Below are 19944 nucleotides of genomic sequence, written 5' to 3'. Positions count from 1 at the left end.
GTATTAGGAATTTTAACATACAATCATTTGTCAATGTAACAGTGATCCTGCTTGCTGGGCTTTAAACCCAAATTATTGATCTGAGTTCCTTAGAAATGAATTTAAGTTTGTAACTATTAAAAACAGTGGAAATATAAAATATGCAATGACTTGTGATAGATATAGATAATATATAGGTTATAGATATAGATATATAGAAATATAGAAATATCCTTGTCCAGTTAGCTAGGATTTGTTTCACAATAAACTGCCATCAAATTTTCTCCATGTATAATGCCCAAGTTTAAATCTTACAACCACCACCATCACACTCTAATTAAAGTCATTTTTTTTTTTTAAAAAATCTATTTCTTCACTTTAGCTCTTGATTATGATATTTAATCCCATTTGAAACAGTTACACCCTGAAAGGACCTCTCAATTTGAGAACATGTTAAAGAAATAGGGATTTCCATCTAGTGACAACACTTCAGCATTAAAAAAAAAAATCCATATTGCAACATGGCACGCGATACATCAAATTACCATTGTAAAGTGCAAATTCTTTGCAACACTGGAAGCCATCACTGAACAAAAATACTACTAGAAGAGTTTTCAAAAGGAACATTTTTGGCTAGGAAAGAGACTTTTGACATTATTTATTAGGTTCAAAAATGCTTAACAAAAGCCCAACAATGGTCCTGTGGAAACCACTACATCTGAGGCACTTTCTCTTGTTAGAGGCCGACATTGATTTGAGGATGGCCAGCATGAGTGGAACAATTCCCTCACACCAGTCAATGCAAGTGGGCATTCAGACACAAACAAGCACAAGCCTGTGAACAAGCCATATGGAAACATTGGGGGGAGGGGGGCAAGGGGAGGGGGCGAAGTAAACATTTATTAACCTCTTTGTGCCGAGATCGGCGGAAGGACAGGCCAGGAGTGAAGGAGACGGTCATGCCAAATTTCCACGAAAGACGGGGGTTTGCCCCGAGCATTTTTTCATAGAATATGGCGAAGCATGGAGAATGTCTGCAGTGCCATGGTAACTGAAGCTGTCCGGATCATGGTTTGGAAGACTGCTGGAGAAGCACCTTCCTTCCCAGAGACAGTCTTTAGAGAAGGGTTGGTAGGAAGTTTGCTTCAGGCTTGGCTCTTGAAGAAACTCTTGCAGGCATGGGAGATGAGCCCAAGTCGGAAAAAGAGTCATTCCTCGTGACCAGTACTTTTGTTCTAAAAACATGTTTAGTGGTACTCTCGTTTTCCTACTCATATTGAAATACCGAGGCCAAACTTAGATTCACAAAATGTTTTGGGGTATGCGTACCCCGCCCCCCAAAAAAGCACTGCTCGTGACTGAGGAAAGCACTAGAGAAGCTTAAAAAAACAACAACCCTAGAGATAATGTACTCTGCACATGCACTTCTATATCTGAAAGAACATACACATACAAAAAACAAGGGAACATGTGGGATTTTTACGCACACAAGTCTGTTTAAAAATGCTGCAAAGGAAATGATGTGGTTAGGGAGTTGTGTGTGACAAAATTAAGAGCTGGCAATTGTTAGTGGACCTTCAGCCTTAAATGTTTAGGTTGAGGCTGCATCCTCCTGGCTCACAGAAAACCCCTTAAAGTGGGTTCCTTGGACAAAAATTCTGATCTGAGTCTGAAGCTGAACTAGAATTTAGGAACATAGTAAACTGTCATATGCAGTCAGATCATTGGTCCATCTAGCTGAATACTGCCAACACTGACTGGCAATGGCTATCTAGTGTTCCAAATTTGTATGTATACAAATTTAAAAGCAGCTCAGCTTATATGGCATTTTAGCCTACACATTTTATGCTTGGTAGTGCAACCTTTTGTGATTATCTGCCCTCTGGCTCTTGCTATAAGGGGATAGATTAGCCCCCTAGTCAGTGATGAATGCTGTTATCTGCATCGATATCTGCAATGGAGCAAAGTGGGATGACACTGTTTACCTGGCCTACCAAAACAGAGGTCGCTGTCAGTAGCTGAAAGGGGTAAAGCAGTGGGGAGGTCAGTACAGTTTCAGCACAGCATTAGGAGTGTCAGCTTGACTCTGCCACTACACCTGCACCATGCCAATCTCCTTGCCACCTTGACTCCCCATCTCGGTTATTGGCAGCGACTTCCACAATGGGAAACTGGGAAAGTAATGCCACCCCACCCCACCAGCAGGTGCTGATTTGTGTGCCAATATGTGTACCTGTAGGGTGGACAGTAAGCTGCTGTGTTGTACCAAAATTCATGGGGCTTCCTTGAATGAGGCATAAGAACACAATATAAGTTACATACCTGGCCAATCAATGGTTTTGTATTTTAGCTGTTTCCGTTCTATCTGCAAGCTGCCTGGGGAAAAGGCTTGTTGTTGTTGTTTAGTCGTTTAATATTCTAACAACAATCTGTTTCCCTCTCAAAGGTGATTGGCTAATTACAGTTGAGGATTGCTTACGAAAATTTTCTGAATGGCTTCAGCCTCTGAAAATAATGAAGTTGCACTGCTTTGTATCCTGGCTGAATCGAGACATTCTACATTTCTTTCTGTGTTTACTCTATAGCAGTTTCAGTGTCTTCTGCTTTCTCCTTAATGTGTACACAGGTGGTCTCCAGGTTGATAGGTAGGTGAGGAAATGCCATTGCTCCCATTCCAACCATCTCTTCCCCACTGGAGACAGAACTTGGTGGTGGCATTTTTGGAACATCATATTCACACATTATATTCACAATGCACAAGCAGATTGGTTCTCACTGGCTGCACCTGTCCTCTTCTAAAATTGGCTGAAGAACACAAATAAACAGGAGCAAAATTAGAAGAACACCTGATGCTTCTGATGCTTTGCTAAGCCCTACCTGTTGCATCTGGACTTTTAAGTCTCCAATATATAGTTCCAAACTTGAATGAACATACAAAATCAGACCTAAAGAAAGAAATCTGTTTATTCGAAAAGTCCTTTGCTGCACTCTAGATCCAAGTAAAACATATCCTACAAGATAGCAGAAGAAAAGAAAAAGCTTTGAAAGCCTTGTTGATCTGGAAGGCTACATAATTTTAATGGAAATTTGCACAATATGATTGAGGGCTACCTACAACTTTCAGCTGCTGTTTTATAATTTTCTGTATTATGATTTGATTATTAATGTGTCTTAATGCACAGTATTGTGTTTTGACTATGTCCTAAAAGGCAATGCAAAATACCATCAATAAATGTTGTGGACTTTCATAAAGATGTGTACCAAAAGTATTGTGTCTTAATCTCAAATTTTGGCTAGGATTCAGACTTAGTCATGCTTACAGTATATCCAGTGAAATAAATAGGACTATGAGATGGATGCCATACGTCCAGAATTTATTAGACATATCCAGAATACTGCAGTCGGAAGCAGTGTCCAAGCGGAAATCGCTAAAATATCCTAGAAAATCCGGACTTTGGCCAAAAAACAACAATTTTTCTTTTTCTTTTTTTTTTTAATACATTTTTATTCAAGTTATATAAAGACAGGTAAAAATAAACAAATACAACAAAAAATATATATACAACAGTGTTCTCTTCCTTAAATTATACAACGTAAAAAACCATAATAAAAAAATCATATTCTGTTGGGCTCTACTGGGCCCTGGACTCCCCTCCACCCTTTTGGTAAGTATTGAATATTTTCCTCCCTTACGTATTTGATTTTTGATCTTATAATCCGTCACTGATAGAGTTGTTCTATCCCCGCCAGTTCACTTTATAAGTTTTGTCCAATATATTTCCAATATTTACTCCAATTTTGCTGAAATTTCTGTTCATCTAGATCTCGTATTCTAGCTGTTAATCTATCAAGCTCAGCGTAATTTACCATTTTAACCTGCCAATCATTTATGCTGGGCATGGTTTCCGATTTCCAATGTTGTGCCAGCATAATTCTTGCGGCCGTGGTGGCGTAGAGAAATATCGTCTTGTCTTCTTTTTTAATTTCTTTACCTGTCATTCCCAGCAAGAAGGCTTCAGGTCTTTTGGGAAAGGTATATTTCAATATTTTTTTAAGCTCATTATATATTAGTTCCCAAAAGCCTTTCACCTTCTTACATAGCCACCACATATGGTAAAGATCTCCCTCCGCCTCTGCACATTTCCAGCATTTCTTATTCTTTGATCTACTATACATTTTGGCCAATTTCACCGGCGTATGGTACCATCTGTATAGCATCTTCCAAACATTCTCTCTCAGTGCCATACAAGCCGTAAACTTTATATTACTGTTCCACAGCTCCAACCACCTTTCTGTCTGGATTTTTCTGTCTGGATTTTCCCTGTTTGAAATATGGCAACTCTAGACTATGACCAACTTCAGTAGGTTTACTCTAAGCATGGTGAGCAGAGCAATCCTATGGGGAACTTGAAGCAGCAGGATAGAGTGGAATGGCGGAGCTACTGCCATATGCAAAGTCCTGCCATTCATGCTGCCCAGGGTGAAAAGTGGTGGTAAGATTTCCCCTCCCCCCTTCTTTTGTGTTGCACCAGCTCAAGGCAGCACAGAAATCCTAAATGGGACTGGGGAGGAATGCAGTACAATCCAAATCCCTGATACGCATGACGACCAGGAAAGGAAATGGGCAGATTTTTCTTTTTGGTTGTTGTTGTGCCAGGTCAAAGCTGGACTTCTCCCAGGGAAATGCAGCAGCTTTGTATCTGGTGGGACCATGCTGACTCTGATCCACTTCCACTTGTGTACTGATCCATTTCAGCACCCTGTGCTCTCTTACTGCCAACCAAAACAGTGCCCCAGAAGCTTCTCAAGAGGCTGTCACCATCAGGGACGTCTGCAGAGGAGTCGCCTCCACTGGCAGAGCCCAGCAGAGGGACACCTCTGCCTTATGCTAACCCTCTCCAGCAGCAATGTTCAGGGAATAAAGATTGTGGTGTATATCTGGCTCCAGTTCATTAACGAAACAATTATATTAGTTCCTGGACTAAATAAGAACATTTTCCCTTTGAATTTTGCGAAATCCACTTAATGGTGATCCTATGCACATTTATGTGGAAGCAAATAGGCTGCACAGAGGACAAGGGGCTTTGAAAATGCTGTCATGGTTGAACTGTTATATTCTGATAGTTTTTAAACAATATTTATTAATGCCACCACATATATACTAATTCACATTATCACCACCAGAAGCTGTGAAGCATACCTTAGAAGCACTATAATACTTGTTAGGATTGGATTAAGCTGAAAATATTAGCTTATTTGCACTTAATGCTATAGATCTATATCTATAATATCTATAGAGCTATATAATGCTATAACATAGTTCTATAGTAGTGAACTAACAGTAAAATGCAATATCATTGTTAATAATTATGTCACTTATCTGAATACTTGGCACAGATGGAGCTGCAATCTCAACTGCTTGTTAGAAGTAGTAGTTTGCCTAAACAGTAAAGCCTTTCAAAATATATCTGAGAATGCTATTCTTGAAGTCAAATAAGACACTGTGTAAAGAGAGAGCAGGAGCATCTATGCTTGATTAATTAGGTTTGTAAGTATTGTTCAAGTACTAAACAATATTTCTAAAGATTTCAATAGTTCAAAGATTGCCCTATGGCAGTCTGGCCAATACATCTTCCAGCACAAACTGTTCACAAGCATTTTTCTTCCCAATATGTTGTCTTTGGTTGGTGCGACATTGTTTGAGTACACTTCTATTTGGGTCAAAGTGGTTTTCTTCGTGTCACAGCAGTGGTGCTGCATACAGCACTTCGACCATACATCTTCCATGTCATTTCAGTCAAAGGCACTTGATGCTTCCTGGTGACCAATCTGGAATGGTCCAGCATTCTAACAGAGGGTCATATTGGCAAATCAAGCTTTTTTAAAAAAAAGAAAGAAAGAAAAAAGACAGGCATTGTTCGAAAGTAACAAAAGGACCATTCTGAATATTAACATGTGGCCTTGGGTAAAGGTCACCTGTATGGCACATTCATCATATCTCAGGCCCAGGGTGAGGAAAAGCATCTTACAAATTCTGTCAAAAACAACCATTGTCAAAATAAGTGTTGAAAGCTGACAGCTGACGAGAGAATAATACACTTCTCTGAGTAATGATTTTCTTTCCTCTCTTTTAAAAATCCTCTCTGGCACCCTTTGAAACTGCAACGAATTATTTCGAGGGTGAACTTTAAGACAAAGGAGACATTCCTTGCTTTTTGCTGGTGGGGAGTTCTTTTAATTATGCTGTCCAATTATCAAATTAATTTAATAATCTGCCATAATTAGGCCAAGCAGTTTTGCCCTATCCAGAGGGAAGGACTCCAGCAAATCTAACCTCAGCAATGCAGTCAACTATGTGCAAACACACAGAGAGAATGTCGTGCCAGTTTGAGTAGTAAATGAAAAGCACAAAACAAGGGTATTCAACTGAGTTTTATTCAGAGTATCCCCAGTTAATGGACCTAACTTAATCATTTCATTCATTTCGGTGGGTCTACTCTGAGTAGAATTTAGTTGCATATCACCCACAGAGTATGAGCATGAGTAGCCATTCCTTGGTGTGAACAAGACAGCTGCCTCTGTTAAAGGTGCAGAAAAGACAAAATACATCCAGTTTTTAAAGAAAGCAAGAATGTAGTTAAATCACCCTCACTTGCAACACACTTGAATAAAACTTAAACATCCCCACTCAGCAACAAAGAGAGGAAGTATATTGGGTGATCTTGGTCTGGACATTAAATCTCAAACTAATAGACCCCACAATGTTGTCGTGAGGACAAAATGGGGTAAGGAGCCGTCTCCTCAGTTCATCGGATGAAGAGGGGGATAAAAATTAATAAATACAGAAATATAACAAGGACACTGATTGTTATTGCAAATAAATGTTGTTGTTTGTATTCCTGGGCATAGGAGATGGGATGTAAAGATATGGCTGAAACTGGCTATACAAAGACATTTCAATAGTCACATTTAATTACAAGGGAAACAATTAATGCTATTGGGATGGAAAAGTCAGTGTAAAGTTTACAAAAATGTACTCTTATCTGGCCTTTGGAACATGCCCCAGGCCACACCTCTCACTGGTTCTGCTTTACACCATTCAAAGGTCATTCTAAGAAGGTTCAGCAGAGATGATGAGAGAGGAGGTATCAGTGAGTCTAGCAGCCCCTAGCAGAGACATGCCAGTGGGCCTCATGACAGGGGTTTGCGAATTTTGATAGCATTAGAAACAGATCTATTTGTCAGAAACAAGTCATTAGCAGTTTCCTATAACAAAGAGATGGCATGGGCAATTTTTAAAAAAGTAGTTTGGGAACTAGAAGTTATGGCAGTATGATCTCCCCACACCCCGAAATGTAGTGGTGTGGTTCCCCATCTCACTTCTTCCTAGACATTTTTCTCTCAGTGTTGCTCCAAGATCAGAAGTAACTCCCATGGTGAGGGAGCAGGCAATGGCTGAAATCTCAGAAGAATAAATGCAGGTGGAGGAACAGCTGAGCACCTACTGCTATCAGGCTTCAGCCCCACTCATACTTGGAACCTGGGATCTCCTTGGTGGTCCAGAGGGAGCCGTCAGAAGAACCAGACACCCCAGGACCAGATGCTTTTAACACTAGTCAGCTAGGTTCTGGATCCCATTACTTCCAGAGTCACAGGAATCAAGGATGGCCCAAAACCTTTTGCCACCTGAGGTGAACCACAAAATAGTGGCCCTCCCACCAAGGAACAAGGGTGACATTGTCAAAGCACTATACTAGGTTTGGGAAAGAGGGATTGTGAGTAAATGCTTACTGAGATCAAGGCCTGGCTGCCAGCCAGGAATAGGCAGAGCTTCCAGCTCCTATACAGTTTCACTTTCTTCACCTTCCTGAACTGGGGCAATGGACATCTGCTCGTGGTGCATTTGAAATTGCACCACACACACCATTCTCCCAGTCCTTCCCCTATAGAAAATTTATGCCACCAGAATTCTGACCAGGGATGCTCACACAACCCTGTGTTCACCTCAGAAAGTGTTTGTGTGTGCTCCACATGAGCTTACAGACTTTCTCAGGGCAGGAGAAGGAAAGACAATTAATAAATACAATTTGGACTATAATTTGATCTTTTTTATTTTAGTTTTTTAGTTTTCTAATTGGAGTATTATGATTGGGTATTTAATTGGATGTTTTTTATGGGAAAATCAATAAAAATGATTTATTTATTTTTTAAAGGAGAAGGAAAGACAGAAACAGCAGGGTGGTGGATGCTTGCACCACCCATTCCTGCATGGGGAAGGGACTGGGAACACATATCCTGTATTCCCTGGTGAGAAATGAATGTGAATTGTGTAAATAGCCACTTCCACTTTCTTCCAAGAACACAAGAGGAAGCCAGGAACCCCATATCCTAAACCCCGCCTGTGATTCCCAGCAGCTGGTATTCAGAGGAATACTGTCTCTGACAGTGGAGGCAGAACATAGCCGTCATGGTGACTTGTAGCCACTTCATGAGTTTGTCCAATCCTCTTTTAAAGCCATCCACATTGGTGGCAGACACTACTTTTGATGTGAATTCCATTGTCTAGCTTTTGTTTGTCTTGAATCTTCCAATGTTCGGTTTCATTGGCTTTCCCAAAGTTCTAGTATTCTTAGTGAGGGAGAAAAACTCTTCTATAGTTTCTTTCTCCAGGCCATGCATAATTCTGTATACCTCTATCATGTTCCTTCTTACTCATCTTTTCTCCAAACTAAACTGCCCCAGGGAAAGTCTACAGGCCCTGGAGTGGGCAGGTGAAGGGAATGGTGGTAGTGGAGGCAGGTGCTTGAAGATACAAACCTACTTGCAGGAAGTCAAAGAGGGGCATCTGCTGTTGCTTTTTTCCAGTTTCTCATGACATCTCTGATTCTGACACATGGCTCATATCACCATATCTATCTTTCTTCTTCTTTGGCAATCACTCGTAGCCGAGTAAGATTGTCTTCCATAAACACGGTATTAACAATGAGTCCAGAGGTGACTGTGGAGGCCAATCCTGGATCCACAGGTCCTTCCACAGTGGAGACATTGATTTCCGCGTGGGAGTTGATCACGGTGTGGATCATACTACACTTAACATGGAAAAAAGGATGCTTGTTTTCCTTTTGCTCAGGATAGTCTGGAAAGGGTGGGACTAAAAATCTTTTAACCCATATTACCACTGCCAACCGTGCTTAATTAAAATTTCATTCACTTTCCATGAATAGCCTGAATTAATCTGATTCACTTTTACAGAAACAAGAAGTCCAGAAAAAAAAATCTTCCTTGCAGTTTTCTCCTTCTTCCACACTTGTCAGTCTTGAAAACAATGTTAAATCCAGATAGCATACAAGTTGCAAGTGCAGATGATGTTCTGGTCCTATGATTGTTACCCTTCCTTCTTAAACTCTATTGTGGGTGGTGGGAGGGGAAAACAGGAAGGGGGGTAGGGTCCCCCCTCCCAGCTTGAACATTCTGAATCTAAAACAGCTCTTATCTTAACTTGCCTATGTGCAATTTACAAACGGGAAGAGAACAAATAGCAAGTAATTTAAATTTAAATTTAAAACCTCCTCTGTTTTCTTATCCCTTATCAAACTGCCAGCATTTTCCCCTCTAACAATGAGCTGAGTGTCACTGGTATAGCACAACCCCCCCCGCCACACACACACCAACCACAAACCAAGTAATCTCTTTCATCTAAAACCCCTGATCCCTTTAATAAACAAAATACGAAAAGGCAGTCAAAATTACGCCCTGCTTTATGAAAGAAGCAGGGAAATCCTGGGAGTACAATCCCCTGCTTGTTATTTTTCACAGGCCATGTGACCCAAAGTCATTCTGAAGGATAAAAAGGCAAGGGCAGCCACCAGATCCCTGCCATGATTTTTCCACAATTCCCAGCCTTAGTCCATCTGTTATTCAGAAGCCAAATGAATGGCATGTGTCAAGAGAGTCATCGCTGTGCAAACTGCTCAAAGAGCAGCCAGCCAACTTCCTTTTGCTTCCATGGCTTCAGCAATTGTTGCTGAGCCGGCCACCATATGGTGAATAATTAGTTTTTCGACCCCACTCTAGAAAAACGCTCATTCCATTGCCAGGCCTATGTGCATTAATGAACAGCAGATGACGAATGCCTGTACATTAACAAAAGTTTGGTTTTTTAAAAAATATATATATTCAGCAGTAGCTCATAGCCTAATCAAGTGACTGAGAGTACCAAAATAATTGTATTTTTGAGATTGGGGGGGGGAATACTAAAGCCACCCCTATTATATTTTTCCTTTTAAAAAAGCCTGGCTCTGTTGATGTGCCTGCATCATTCTCTAGCCTAGAAATGTTGAAACCAGTATCCACCAAAGGACTGGCAACATAAGGTTCAGAAACCAATTATTTCTGGGTTTGAGGTTTGTTTAGCTGCACTGTGTAGGCACGGTGTGTAAGCATAAGGAGAGTCCTGCTGGTTCAGACCAAAGCTCCGTGAATCCAGCATCTTCATTCACACTTCCTCTGGGAAGTCCGCTGGCAAAGCATGGACAGCCCTTCCTCATTGTTGCTCACCAACAACTGGCAATCAATGGCACTGCTCAGCCAAAATCTTCAACTCTCCTCATCACAGCAGCACTACATCATCATATAATGTCATTCCGTGAAACTGAGGATCTAGGAAAATGGCATGGCTGGTTGGCTGGCAGAGTGAACAGGAACACATTCTGCACTGCAATATTGTGCTGCAGGTCTCACTTGTCAATACTATTATCCTTCATCATTATTGTATGTTATACAGTCTAGCAAGTTCTAGAGGTTCTCCTGGCCCTTCAGAGCAGAATTGGGGACACAACTCAATGAGTTTATATTTCAGACTGAAATCACTGTTGTGGAATCATCTTACTTTATAAATACAAATGACAGCATCCAAAAATTAATGGATATGTATTCAGAGGACACAGATTCTGTTAAAATAGTGAAACTTGTTGTGTTTTTGTGAAGTGAGGACTTTATATCACCAATATCTTAGATTCCACTTTATGAGCTTGTTACTGGTGGTTTGCACACCACATTTCCTAACACAGAAGCAGTTCTTGAACATTTGTAAACATTGCTCATATCAATTAGTTTTATTAACCACAAAATTTGGGATCCCCTCCAAACTGGTGCCAAGGTTTTGTATTGATTTTGTACCATTTTGTACCACAAAGCCCAAATTATGTACCGCCCTAATAAAGCTATGATGCAACTGGTGAAAGTTCATTCAACAGCCTTAAAAGAATAAAAAATTACTTGCACTCTACCATATATGGTCAAGAGAATTTAGCAAGTTCAGCAACCTTAGTGATTGAAGGTTCTACATTGCAAGAGGTACATAAATTATGACAAGTAATTAGGGATGCCTAGGGCTTGCTGATCAGAAGGTCAGCGGTTCAAATCCCCGCGACGGGGTAAGCTCCCGTTGTTCAGTCCCTGCTCCTGCCAACCTAGCAGTTCAAAAGCACGTCAAAGTGCAAGTAGATAAATAGGTACAGCTCTGGCGGGAAGGTAAATGGCATTTCTGTGTGCTGCTTTGGTTCACCACATGACCCGGAAGCTGTACGCCGGCTCCCTCGGCCAGTAAAGCAAGATGAGCAAGCTAGTCAGGGGTCCCTTTACCTTTACCTGTAATCAACAATTGTGTGTGAAGGAAATGCCAAAAACACAGGCCATTTTCAGGCATACTCATGTTCTATATAGGTGAATGGTTGGGGGGGGGAGGGTTGTGCCCAATGGTCCATAAATCCACCACTGTTTAGAGGACAGAGTTCTCTCTCTATATATATATATCTCGTATAGTCTCTAGCCTGTGGCCCTAAACCAGCAGCTTCAGGTGCAGTGAAGGATGCTATTCTGCCACTAGTGCTGAAATAAAATTCAACTGCCATTCCATTCAGCTTCTATATGTGAAGCAGGGAGGAGCTGCCATCTTGCCTTTCACCAGCAAATATAATTGGCCAGCCCTGGATGAGGTTGCACTGTATTAGTCAGCCCTCCCACCACTCTACAAATTACTTTTCAACACTTGCTTCCGGAGAATATAAAAAATGGGGAGTTTTGAAATGAAATTAATTTTAGAAAACGTGTCAGGAAAAAATCTTCTAAATTCCCACTGTGTGCTATCTAGTCAATACACAATGCCATTCAAATGTAAAAAAATCTCATCAAGTGAATGTAGTAAACAAAAAAGATCTCTACAAAGCATGATATTAAGACATTCCTAAGGCCTTTCTTGAATAGCTATCAATATCTTTTTAAAAAATGCAAAAAGGTTTTTCATTTTCCATTTCAAAAAGAATATATTTCAAAGTCATTATGTAGTTGAGTGATTTTTAAAAGGCTCATGGAGACAGGCATACAATAATTCATGACCTGCATGTTAATAGCATTTGTGAAGTCATAACGATACATTGAGAGCAACAGGAATATCTTACATTATTTTATTTGTAGTTTATTATAGCTTGGCTGAGTGCTTGCTGTAGGTACCCAAACTATGATTAAAGTCAATGCAAGTTTAGACCTGCCTCCAATACAAATCAAGATCTCATCTTTCTCTGTAAAATGCTGGACCCATTCGATTAATGGAAAAGGGTCTTTGATGGAGAAAAGGGCTGAAGTGAAACTGTTGCCAGAGAAGGCAACCCTGGCATTCCGCCAGGGATTTTAGGGCTAATGCTAATTTGCATGTAAGGGAGGAAATTGCAACTGCCATCCTCTTCTATATGAAGGTATTGTTGGCTCTAATCTAGACAGGACATCACATGTGAGATTTCAATAAACGATATGTCACATTTCCTTATTAAAACTGAAGTCAAGTTACAGGAAGGCATCCCGTGCTGGCTATCACCAGAGAGTTTTTTAAAAGCTTTATAGACAATCACATCAAATCCTCTGCAATGCCAAAATTCTCACATCAAGCCATTATCAGCGGGGGGGGGGGGAGGGGAATCATTTACCTCCTCCATTTGTTTTCATTCTTAAAAGTGTCATTTATTATGTTACTTATCCATTTGCATTTCATTCATATTCATAAATGATTCCTAGCTAGTACATTCAATATTGATTGCCATCTGATTCTCCTCCTTCTTTGTAACCCTTCACTGATGTGTTCTAGCAGGGCTCTCACTAGACCAAATTGGGGGGGGGGATTCTCATTCAGAATCAGAAGTCATTCATTTGAATTCCCATCCGTTTCTATAACTAAAACAAAACAAGCAAAGTTTGTGTTGTTTTGTTTAATTTTTGTTTTCAAAATGAACACACACTCCCTAAAGGGGAAATCAGAGAAACTTCAGTGGCAAGTTGATCTTTCCCAAGCTGTCTATTATATACACCTGAAATTCATTTTTTTCATGGATGTAAATAATTTGTCCCAATCAAGTTTATGTAGAGCCAGGAGAAAAATGGCAGATAGCAGGCAGGGGGCTGTAGCTAATGATGATAATGCATTAAGTCAGGCCGGGGTTTCTCCAGCTGTTGTTGAACTAAAATTCCCATCAACCCTGACCACTGCTAGCTAGGGATGATGGGCCCTGTAGTCCAACTACAGCTGGCAACCCAATTTGGGAAACCCTGAGTCAGGCTATACTACACTCTGCATATAGGACTGCATGACCCACTCCATCAGCTCCGCTGAAAGACCAGCTTCGATGGACACCTTTGTGCTATGTCTATAGCAGACGGAAAGAGACCAGGTCTATTTCGCTCCTTCTCTCCCTGAACTGTTTCCTGTCAAGCTGGTCATTTATAAGAACTCCGCAACTTTAAGAGTAGGAGTTTGCTTATTTTCCTTTTTCCTTTGGTGTCCTGCCTAAGGGCAGGCACTCCCTTCTTCATTACTGATCTTATGTAAGCTGCTCTGGAGTAGGATTGTCATCCATGAACACGGTTTTAACAGTGAGTCCGAAAGTGACTGTGGAAGCCAATTCTGGATCCACACGTCCTTACACAGTGGGGACATTGGTTTCCGGGTGGGAGTTGATCACGGTAAGGGTTTGCCAAGCGTGCCTTCCTCTTAGCACATTTCTCCCTATCGTTCAGAATTCGAGAATCTTCAAAGTCCATGACACCTTTGGTAAAGGCTATTCTCCAACTGGAGCACTCGCAGGCCAGTGTTTCCCAGTTGTCGAGGTTTATACTACATTTTAGATTTTCCTTGGGAGAGTCTTTAAGCCTCTTTTGTTGACCACCAGCATTACGCTTTCAATTTTTAAGTTCAGAATAGAGTAGTTGCTTTGGAAGACAATAACCTGGCATCCGCACAACATGACCAGTCCAACAAAGTTGATGTTGAAGAATCACTGCTTCAACACTGGTGACCTTTGCTTCTTCCAGTACACTGACATTAGTTCACCTGTCTTCCCAAGTGATATGTCAATTTTTTCAGAGATACTGTTGATGGAATCTTTCGAGGAGTTGGAGATGGCGTTTATAAGGGGTCCATGTTTCACAGGCATGCAGTAAGGATCCTGTAAAATACTAGGAGGCCGACATGCACATTGCTGTCATTTATAATATGGATTGTGTTACTATACTGCTATAAGGAGAATGCCAAGAGAAGAAGGATGGACATAAGGAAATGCTATAAAGAAAGAAAAACATTGCAAAGATTACAAAAGGTTCTAGATTGTATTTTATTTTAAACGAAGCACATGTCCACCTTGGGTATCCAGAGCGCTGCTATTGTCTATATGGACACCTCCTTGACCTCAGAAAAAATTAGATGGTCTGCACATGGTGTTGGGTCAAAGAGAAAGATTAGGGATCTTGCTGATCTACTGACCACCCCATTTGCCTGGCAGCATCCCTGATCAGGCTGGCCAAGGTGATCTCTGAAGCATTGTTAGAAGACCCTAAAATTATAATCCTGGGTGACTTCAGTATCGACGCGGAGGCTGCTGACAGGCCAGCTCAAGACTTCATGGCCTTCATGACAAACATAGGCCTCTCTGACATACCAAGCAGGGCACAGTCTTGATGTGCTCTTTGCCCCTGGTAATATGATGGATAGACTGAAGGGGGATGGGTTGCGCTCCCCCTTAAGGAGCAGATTTTTAGTTTGGGGGTGCTTCTGGATCCAGCTGTGTTACTACAGCAATTCCTGGAGTGGGAAGGCCTTGCCACAGTAGGTCCTACGTTGCTTACTTCAGTACTGGATTACTGCAATCCACTCTATGTAGGGATTCCCTCGCGCTTGATCAGGAAGCTGCAGTTAGTGCATAATGCTGCAGCACAATTGCTGACAGGAAGTGGGGCTTTGTCAGCATATGACACCTGTACTCTGAGATCTGCATTGCTTGCCGATCTGTTCAAAGTTTTACTATTAGTATATAAAGCCGTTACCAACTTGGGACCAGTTTACCTACAACATCACCTTACCCCTCATGTGCCCAATCGACTGCTTCGATCAGTGGAATTGGCAGAACTACAAGTGTCACATAATACCTGTTCTGCATTTGTAAGAACTCAGTCATTTAGTGTGGCAGCACTTACACTTTGGAACTTCCTGCCTATTGAGATCAAGCAGGCACCTTCACTGTACTCTTTATGGTGCCTACTAAAAATATTCTTGTTTAGACAAATCTACCCAGATGCTTAGAAAGTTAATGTTTTAGTATTTAAACTTGTGTATGTTTTAAGTATGGTTGTGATTTTTCTTGATTTAACTTGTTTATCTTTTTTAAACCACTTGGGGGTTTATTTTAACAATCAAGTGGTATATACGTTTTATGAAACAAATAAATAATAAATCAGTAACGATGAATAGAATCCAAGTATATTCTTAGCTATAGAATTCTGTGCACTTTTTGAAGGAATCATTGCAAATACTTGAAACAACGTGAAACCTTTTACCACAGTCTTAATAAAAGTCTAACTGACTCGAAAATGCCGCAAAATGCAGGAAGCATAACTTACTGGAGGAGATTTCTCTAAGTCTCTGTGCCTACGATACTCATATAAATGCCCTCTCTTTTGTTCAAGTACAGCTCCAAAGCATAACAATAAAAGAAAAATACAAAGCAGGGGAGGCACCAGGGAGTGAATGCAACAGTGTTTTATTAATCCATGTGATTAATCCAGCATGCTGAGGAAGATTCTTTACAGAATCGAAACGTTAATGTTTTTGATCCACATGGATTAAGGAAATACTGTTGCATTCACTCCTCGGTGCCTCCTCTGCTTTGTGCTTTGTGGCTTTTTTTTTTTAATTCTTTAGAAACTTGCAGGGACAAAAGAGGGAGCATTTATAGGAATACAGCAGCGTGGGGACTTTGATAACCGCCCTACTTCCCTCCCCACATAGATACGATGCGTCCAGAATTTTATTTCAGAGGTTCAAGCCTGCAGTTTGAATTTTGCATCATTCCCCGAGAACTAAACTATGAGAAAACAAAAGGATTAAGAGAAATGGCTGCACCTTCTCTGAGTGTGCGGACTTCACAAATCAGACGCTGTGCAGTAATCAAGCAATAATTGTGTACAATAATTAGTTGCTGCTTTTAAAATTTGGAGAATTAGTACCTTCTAATAATTAAAGAGATAAAAACTGGGTTGTTCTAACAGGACTGTATTCACACATGTATGCTAGAAGGTCCACTTCACTTAATCCAAAACTGGACCTCTTTTAATTCATTTTATATTCAATATATGACCTAAATGTCTTGCATCACTCATGCCCTCCAACACGAAGTGGCCCAAAACCAGGATGCAATATTCCAGGGCAACACTCCCTTGCAAGTTATGTGACCCGTGTCAGATTAAGGCCCCCCAAAAAAACGTTTCTGCGTGGCATGGCATGGAAAATCACGTTTTGCAGCACCACACAAGTTTGCTACCCCAAAATTGCGTGAGATTGCAGAGGCCATTTTGGCCACTGTCCTCTCGTGAGAAAAAATGGGATGTTCCTTTTTCCAAGGGAAGTTGACAGGCATTATCACTGTGACTGAGCCTTGATCTCCAAATTAAACTAAAGAGCCCTTCTAACTGTCCCTGAAAACCAAGTGGGCTTTTTAACTGAATGCTCACAAACCTTACTTGCTCTTTCCAATTCAGTTCACCTTCCCCAAGCAACAACAACAAAAAGTTTTCGCTACGAGAAAGTTGAGGTGGGGGAGGCCCCAAGATGAAAAGGCCTGGTGGGATATTAATCTATCGTAATCACTCTGTCGGCCATTCAAGAGCAGAATATAACTTTTAAAATAAATTTATAAATAATCATGTCTTCCTTGCCTGGCCAACTCTGTGTAGCAAAAGGCCCCCATAATGATGTTGAAAAAAAATATTGATTCTCACTTAACCCTGCATTGCAGCTGTACTGCAAAGTATAGCATCCTATTCAGGTAAAAATGCTATAGCATAAACTAGTTTTCAAAGCATGAACTGAGCATCAGAAGGGGACAATAGTATCTAAACCTGCTGCTGAATGGCACATAAGGATGCAAGAGAAGTAAACTACCCATATAGACTTGAATATAAGCCGAGGCACCAAATTTTACCACAAAAAACTGGAAAACTTATTGACTCGAGTATAAGCCTAGGGTGGGAAATGCCAACAGCGGCAAAGGAGGAGGAGGAGGAAGGAGCAGCCCAAAAGGGCTGCTTTCGGGCTGCTCATCCCTCCTCCTCCGCCAACAACAGCCTCTGCCACTTGCAAGGGCAGGCACAGGAGCCGCACTTGGCAGAGCGGCGATAGCACGAGTGGCGGCAGCAAACAGTAAGTGGGACCCCCACTCGAGTATAAGCCGAGGGGGGCTTTTTCGGCATAAAAAATGTGCTGAAATGGGTCGGCTTATACACACGTATATACGGTAATTAATGCTCAAGTAACCATGGAAGTAAGGACAAAGAAAGAAAAAGATACATATGAATGTACCCATGAGATGTGTCTTTGGCAGGAAAAAGTCAGGAGTCAGGCAAAGCATTGTTTTCACTAGTCTATCACACAACAAAGCCCTTAAAGATGAATACCACTTTAAGAGCACAATTAAGTAATCCCTACTGAGGGGGGGAAATGGGATGCGGGTAGCGCTGTGGTGTAAACCACTGAGCCTTGGGCTTGCTGATCAGAAGGTTGGTGGTTCAAATCCCCGCAATGGGGTGAGCTCCCGTTGTTCGGTCCCCGCTCCTGCCAACCTAGCAGTTCGAAAGAGCAAGTAGATAAATAGGTACCACTCCGGTGGGAAGGTAAATGGTGTTTTCGTGCACTGCTCTGGTTCGTCAGAAGCAGCTTAGTTATGCTGGCCACATGACCCAGAAAAACTGTCTGCGGACAAACATCAGCTCCCTCGGCCAGTAAAGCGAGATGAGCGCCGCAACCCCAGAGTCGTTCGCGACTGGACTTAACTGTCAGGGGCCCTTTACCTTTTTATATTGAGAAAAATGCAAAGTACCCACTTAGCTATAACACTGGAATGGTCGGTCTTCTTGATTTCGGCAGGAATAGAGAACATATTACTATGTATTATTCACAAAGTGCCTTCTAAATAGCAAAAGCAAAGGACAGCTACCTGCCCACAAGGCACATACAGTCTAATTTGCAATGCAGGTTGAGTGCTGAGGAATCAGAGATGGAGAACCTGTAACCCTCCAGAAGTTGTTGGATCCCAGCTTCCATTGTTCCTGACCATTGGCCATGCTGACTAGCGTTGGAGCCCAGCCACACCTACAGGTTCCCCACCCAGCCCTTGTAAAGATGTTGCTAAGCTTGGAACATGAACAAATATGAGAAGTTGCCTTATTCAGAGTCAGGGCATTAGTCCATCTAGCCTAGCAGCCCTCTAAGTACTCAGTCACAAAGCTCTCCAAGATCTACTACCCAAGATCCTTTTCTAGGAGATGTGGGAACTGATCCTACGTCTTTCTGCATGCAAAGCATACCCTCTACAACTGTGCTACAGCTTCTCCTCAAAGTGCAACTCACATGGTAAATGACCACTCAAGACCACTAATGTTTGATGTAGTATTCTTATAACTGATTTCAGAAATCTAGCTCAATCATAACGACTAGATACATGATCTATCTGTTGGAGATAAGCAGTGTCCAGTGCACAGCGGAATGATGAGAAGTATGAGCCAACATGCTCTATACTACTTTATTTACAGTTCAAAGCTGGTATGTTACAGAAAAACATTTTCCCTCTGCCGGAGCAGAGAAAGCGTCATCTCTCCTCTAAAGCACGGAGAGAATCACACAAACTGAAACTGCAAAGAGCAGTGAAAAACAGGAAACCAGTGTGCGTCACATCCAGTCTCCCGTTCCCGTGGGAAAACCTCCAACAGTACAGACTGTGTGGAATGTAAACACCTGTCTTGTGACAAGCACTTCTGCTGCTCAGTGAGGGAAGCAGAAACCAACATCCTCCCCCTTTCTGTGAACATCACTGGGCAGCGTGTTCGTACAATATCAGTACAAACCCAACTTCTGCACATAGGTACAGTGTTGATCCCTTGATACAATCTTGGACAATACATCAGCAGGAATTTCATTACCTGGCATATAGGACACCGTTACGAGTCCCTTCTGAATACGTTCCCTAGCATGTTGCACCTTCAATTGCAAGTGCTTCGTGCTTTGCTTACAACCTTCAGAATTCAGCAAAGCCAAACATGCTTTGTTGTCCTGGTAAACCTGGATTGGACATTTGACAGGAATTTTCATGTCTTTGCACAATTGTAACAACCATTCACAATCTTTAAGTGAATAAGACAGTGCATTCAGTTCAGCTTCACAAGTACTTAAGCTAACTGTTGTTTGCTTCTTGCACGACCAATCAAATAGACCCTGATTGTACTTATAGCAAACTCCAGACGTACTTTTCCTGTCTGTAGTGTCACTTCCAAAACTTGCATCTGCAAATATCTCAAGACCACCAGACTTCTGATTGTTAAATCTCAGTCTGTAATGCATAGTGCCTTTCAAATACCGCGCTATGCGTTTCAGAG

The 19944-nt window shown here is 41.4% G+C and overlaps 1 long non-coding RNA gene across 1 annotated transcript in view; it reads right to left on the bottom strand.

Moving 5' to 3' along the window:
• The window catches only part of LOC309379358, a 150147-nt gene that overhangs the window by 83619 nt on the left and 46584 nt on the right, over positions 1-19944 (bottom strand). The window contains exon 4 of the long non-coding RNA XR_014172443.1: positions 2302-2784. This is a non-coding gene — a long non-coding RNA (uncharacterized lncRNA). The remainder of the gene's footprint in view (positions 1-2301; positions 2785-19944) is intronic.

The sequence above is a fragment of the Podarcis melisellensis genome (genome assembly GCF_964234715.1).
Source record: "Podarcis melisellensis genome assembly, chromosome: 10".
Classification (NCBI taxonomy): domain Eukaryota; kingdom Metazoa; phylum Chordata; class Lepidosauria; order Squamata; family Lacertidae; genus Podarcis; species Podarcis melisellensis.
This window is presented reverse-complemented; position numbering and strand designations above follow the sequence as displayed.